The sequence below is a fragment of the Arachis stenosperma genome, chromosome 4 (genome assembly GCF_014773155.1).
Source record: "Arachis stenosperma cultivar V10309 chromosome 4, arast.V10309.gnm1.PFL2, whole genome shotgun sequence".
Taxonomy (NCBI): domain Eukaryota; kingdom Viridiplantae; phylum Streptophyta; class Magnoliopsida; order Fabales; family Fabaceae; genus Arachis; species Arachis stenosperma.
The window spans coordinates 84,208,039-84,214,154 of record NC_080380.1 but is presented as its reverse complement, the minus strand read 5'-3'; positions in this window follow the sequence as shown (position 1 = coordinate 84,214,154).

Here is a 6,116-nt window from a genome sequence, read left to right as displayed (position 1 = left end):
TCCATACTTTGCCCAAGCTTTGATGGCCCAAACCGGCGTTCAAAGTCACCTTCAGAAATTCCAGCGTTAAACGCCGGAACTGGCACCTAAATGGGAGTTAAACGCCCAAACTGGCATAAAAGCTGGCGTTTAACTCCAAGAAGAGTCTCTACACGAAAATGTTTCATTGCTCAGCCCAAGCACACACCAAGTGGGCCCGGAAGTGGATTTTTATGTCATTTACTCATCTTTGTAAACCTTAGGCTACTAGTTTTCTATAAGTAGGACCTTTTACTATTGTATTTTCATCTTCTGATCTTTGGAATCTTTTGTTCTTTAGATCTTTTGATCACTTTGGGAGGCTGGCCTCACGGCCATGCCTAGACCTTGTTCTTATGTATTTTCAACGGTAGAGTTTCTACACACCATAGATTAAGGTGTGGAGCTCTGCTGTACCTCGAGTATTAATGCAATTACTATTGTTATTCTATTCAATTCCGCTTGTTCTTTGTCCAAGATATCACTTGTTCTTCAACTTGATGAATGTGATGATCCATGACACTCATCATCATTCTCACCTATGAATGTGTGACTGACAACCACCTCCGTTCTACCTTAGATTGGGTGAATATCTCTTGGATTCCTGATACACGATGCATGGTTGATCGCCTGACAACCGAGTGCTCGCCTGACAACCGAGCCAGCCATTCCGTGAGATCATAGTCTTCGTGGTATAGGCAAGAACTGATGGCAGCATTCAAGAGAATCCGGAAGGTCTAACCTTGTCTGTGGTATTCTGAGTAGGATTCAATGATTGAATGACTGTGACGTGCTTCAAACTCCTAGCAGGCGGGGCGTTAGTGACAGACGCAAAAGAATCACTGGATTCTATTCCGGCCTGACCGAGAACCGACAGATGGATAGCCGTGCCGTGACAGGGTGCGTTGAACATTTCCACTGAGAGGATGGGAGGTAGCCACTGACAACGGTGAAACCCTTGCATAAGCTTGCCATGGAAAGGAGTAAGAAGGATTGGATGAAGACAGTAGGAAAGCAGAGAGACGGAAGGGAAGGCATCTTCATACGCTTATCTGAAGCTCTCACCAATGATATACATAAGTATCTCTATCTTTATCTTTATGTTTAATTCATTCATCATCTATACCCATTTGAGTCTGCCTGACTAAGATTTACAAGGTGACCATAGCTTGCTTCATACCAACAATCTCCGTGGGATCGACCCTTACTCGCGTAAGGTTTATTACTTGGACGACCCAGTGCACTTGCTGGTTAGTTGTGCGAAGTTGTGTTTATGCCATGGTATTGAGCACCAAGTCTTTGGAGCCATTACTAGGGATTATTTGAGTTGTAGTGATCACAATTTCGTGCACCAGTTTGCCACTTTGAGTCTGTTTAATTCCCTTTTATTTCTTATATTATCACATCACTAGTCTTAAGCAAAAAAATAATTAATTGTCCTATTTAAATCTTTGGTTAGCTTAAGATAGTGAGTGTGTGTTAATTAAGTATGGGAAGATGTGGGAACTTTGGTTGATGAGAATGTGTTTTATTTTTATTGAGAAATATTGAAAATTTCGGTGTATACTCATGTGAAAGTATAGAAACCATATGCATTGATGTCCTTTGTATATATTATGTTTTCATATATAAAAAAAAGAAAAAATATAGAAAAAGAAAAGAAAAATAATAATAAAAGGGGACAAATTAGCCCAAAGTGAAGCTCAATAAAGATCAATGCATATGTGATGGAATTGAATTTGATACATGAGTATATGTATATATGTAAAAGTGAGATCTTGGGTAGCTAAGCTTGATTTTAGAATTGCTTGGATTGTGTGTGCGTTAGGTGAAAACTTAGGTTAGTCAAAGATTTAAATGATAGCTCACATGGCCATACATATATCCTCACCCTTACCTTGTCCCCATTACAACCTTCAAAAGCCCTCATGATATTTGCATATGTACACTAAATATTTGTTGATTGTTTAGATGAAGAACAAACTCTAGAAAGCATGATTAGAGAAGAATTAAGTGGATTAACCCTAAACAATTGAGCGATTAGAGTGCATATATACATCTGGTGAGGATTCAATTTCTCAACTCCATATGTCCATCTTTAAACATTGCTTATCTTCCAAGTTTGCGAACTCTTTTGAATAACTCAATTCAATAGTGAATGTGTTTTGATATGATTGATTTAGCCCTTGATTGTGCATACATGATTTCTTGGAGATTTGACTCACTCTGACCACACATATGCTTATATATATATATAAAGTAATTAGAATAGCTAGATGCATGTAAGTAGCTTGCATTTAGATAGTTGCATTGAATAAATGTTATTACCCCTTTCTTGTCTTTCTTGGTTTAGCATGAGGACATGCTTAGTTTAAGTGTGGGGTGGTTTGATAAACCCGTGGTATATAAGGTGTGGGAACGCTAACCTCGCTTGGGTGGAGGGCTTGTCAATCACCTTATACAATTCTTGAGGTATCACCTCATGTACCTCCACCTCATTCCCAAGCATAATGTAGTGAATCATTATTGCTCGGTCAATGGTAACCTCAGATTGGTTACTTGTGGGGATGATGGAGCGTTGGATGAACTCCAACCATCCTCTAGCTACAGGCTTAAGGTCAAGCCTACCAAGTTGGTAGGACTTGCCTTGTGCGTCCCTCCTCTACTGAGCTCCTTCCACACAGATGTCCACAAGGACTTAGTCTAGTTTTTCATCGGAGTTGACCCTTCTAGTGTAGGAGTGTGGGTCTCCTAGCATCTGAGGCAATTGGAGCGCCACTCTCACACTTTCCGGGCTAAAATCCAAAAGTTGCTCTCGAACCATGGTGCACCAATTTTCGGGGCTTGGATTCACACTAGTGTCATGCTTTCTGGTGACCCAAGCATTAGCATAGAATTATTGCACCATTAGCATTTCGACTGATGAAACAGGATTGGTCAGAATTTCCCAATCCCTTTTCCAGATTTCTTGTTGGATTTTTGGATACTCTCCTTGTTTGAAATTGAAGGGGACCTCAGAAATCACCATTTTGTGCCTTACCACATCATAAAAGTGATCGTGGTGCACCTTGGTAAGGAATCTCCATAATTTCCAAGGTTCAAAAGTGGAAGCAGGGGCTTTTCGCTTCCTTTTTCTTGAGGATTCGCCAGCCTTTGCTTCTATAAAGGAGTGGTAGAAGTAAAAAAGTAAAGCTTTTGCAGCACCAAAGTTAAGAATTTTGCTTGTCCTCAAGCAAATAATAAAGGAGAGGGAAGGAGAAGAAGTAAAAATAAAATATAGATGGGAAAAGAGTGGAAGACTTCGTCCAAGTGCGAGGGAATATGGAAGAAAAGGAGTATGGAAAGTGTATAGGGTAAGAGAGAAAGAGTGTGTGTAGGAGGTATGTGTATGAATGGTTGTAAGAGAGGGTATTTATAGGGTTGAGATGGGGTAGGGTTCGGCTATGTGGGGAGAAAGCTGGGTGGGAAAGGTTTGAATTTGAAGTGTGTGGGGTTTGTGGGAATTTGAATGATGGGATTTATGATGGATTTTGGGAAGAGGGAAGGTGATTATGTTTGGGGGAAGAGGGAAAGTAGGGTGTGGGTTTCAAAGTTAGAAAAAGTAGGAGAGAGAGAAGGAAATGTGGGGTAGGCATGGATTTTGTGGGACTCACTGGCTGAGAAGACTTTAAAGCTCGAGCTGCCTATTCCTTACCTAGCGTTCAACGCCAAGAATGGGTGTTGAACGCCCATTGGGGGCCACAAAGTTGGCCCTGACTGCTCCTTCAAGGGTGTTGAATGCCCAGCTTCTTCTCTATACTGGCATTCAATGCCAGTGCACGCTCCCTAAGGGGCATTGGACACCCAGAATGTCCCTATTCTGGCATTCAACGCCAGCCTCCCTCTCCTAACTGGGCGTTGAATGCCCATCTTCCTAGGGATTCTCGCCAGGGTGATCTGTTTTCAGTTCTGAATATCTTTGTTACTATTCTAAATATTACACATGATCACAAATGTCAAAATGCAAAGGAAAATCTATAATATAAAATCTTAAAATAAATGAAAAGAAATTGAAATGTGCTAATAGTTGGGTTGCCTCCCAACAAGCGCTTTTTCACCGTCATTAGCTTGACGGACAGCTCCTTTACGATAGTAGATAGGAGCTCAAATCTTCACCCCTCACAGTAAACTTTCTTCTTATGCTCTCATGAATGAGCTCCATATGCTCTAGGGATAGGGTCCGGTTCACAGTATGTGGAATGACTGGACTTTTAGTGAAGACCACCCTCATGCCAGGTGAGAGGCCTTCAGTGGGGATCTTCTTATCCTTCCAGCCTTTAGGTACCTTCTTCTTAGTACCTTCCTTCTCAGTGCTTACTGATGGTTGCCCAACACCAAACATAGAATTGGTGTCTGTGGGCTCTGTAAAACTCTCCATTGAGAGGAAAGGATGAAACATAATGTGTTGCACATGGTACTGCCTTTGTTAGAGGGAGACTGAGGGTTGGTGATCTTAAACAAGATATGATCCTCCCACAACCTCTGGACTAACTCTCCTCTTTCCAGATCAATTATGGCCTTAGTAGTGGCTAGAAAAGGCCTTCCAAGGATGATGGAATCGTCTCTGTCCTCCCTAGTGTCTAGGATTACAAAATTTACAGGGATGTAAAGGTCTTCAACCTTCACTAGGACATTTTTCACCATGCCATATGCCCTTTTCGGGGACTTGTCTACAATCTCCAATGAGATATTGGCATGTTATACCTCTTGAATTCCCATCCTCTTCATCATGGAGAGAGGCATAAGATTGATGCTTGAGCCAAAGTCGCATAATTCCTTCTCAAAGGTGATGGTCCCTATAGTACAGGGAATCAGAAAGCTTCCAGGATTTGGCATCTTCTGAGGGATCTTTTTTGGACTAAGGCGTTGCACTCTTTGGTCAGTACCACAGTCTCATTTCCCCTTGAGGCTTTTGGACATGCCACAGAAGGGGGGGTCCTTCTCCAACACCTCTGCATGAGAAGAATTGGCCTTCAGCTTTGATACAGAAAAATTAATCCGTATAACTACCGGCAAGTGTACCGAGATGTATCAAGTAATAAAACTCACAAGAGTGAGGTCGATCTCACGAGGATTGAAGGATTAAGCAATCAATAGTTAATTGATTATTCTAGTTAGACAATCATAGTTGAATGATGAGCAAACAAGGAAATGTAAATGACTTGAAAGTAAAAGAAAGTAATAAAGAGCAAGAAAGTAAGGAACATAGAAGTAAAGTGTAAGAAAATAAAGTGCTGGAAAGTAAATTGCAAGGAATTAAAAGTACAAAAAAGTAAATGACGGAAAGTTAAAATACTTAGAAGTAAAAATAAAAAGAAAAGCATTGGGATCAAGAGATATTGTTTTCTCAGGATCAACAATTCTCGTCTCCTTTTCAATCATGCAATCATTGATCTATTGGCAAATCATAAGTAATCAAACCCCAATCTTTTAGTGATTTAATTTCTCTTAACTTGATCAATTGCCAATCTCTTGATCTAATTAGTCATAAGAAGAGATGAAGAATGGTCTTTGATTTAGAGCCACACAATTTCATGAGTCAAGTATTGGGAAGGTTATATGTCAAGTATCAATCCCAAACCCAATTTCATAACCATTGTGAGAAAGAACTTCAAGCACAATTCTATGTTCCCTCTCTCGAGGCTCCCATAGAATCCAAGTTAGGTTCAATTTCTTTCTCAAGAGAATTGAACCCATGTGATGAAGAACGGAAATTCTTTCTAAAGAAACAATAAAAGAAGAATTGAAGATGAAGAATGAAAAAAATCAATCCATTAAATTGCAATAGAGCTATCTTTCCCAATAGAAAGAGTTAGTGATACATAACTAAAATATTTATAAAGTAAGAAGGAAAATGGAGGAGAAGAAAAGTGTGTGAAGGGAGAGTCTGATGATGCCTCTCTGTATGTCAGCCAAGAATCCCCTTTCTTGATGAACTAAAGCCTATTTATAAGCTAGCCTAGATTACAAACTCAAATGAAATTCGAAACAAATTACAATTAAATAAAATTAACTATTCTAGATGATTTTTGTGGCCTTGATTGGTTGACAATTGTGGG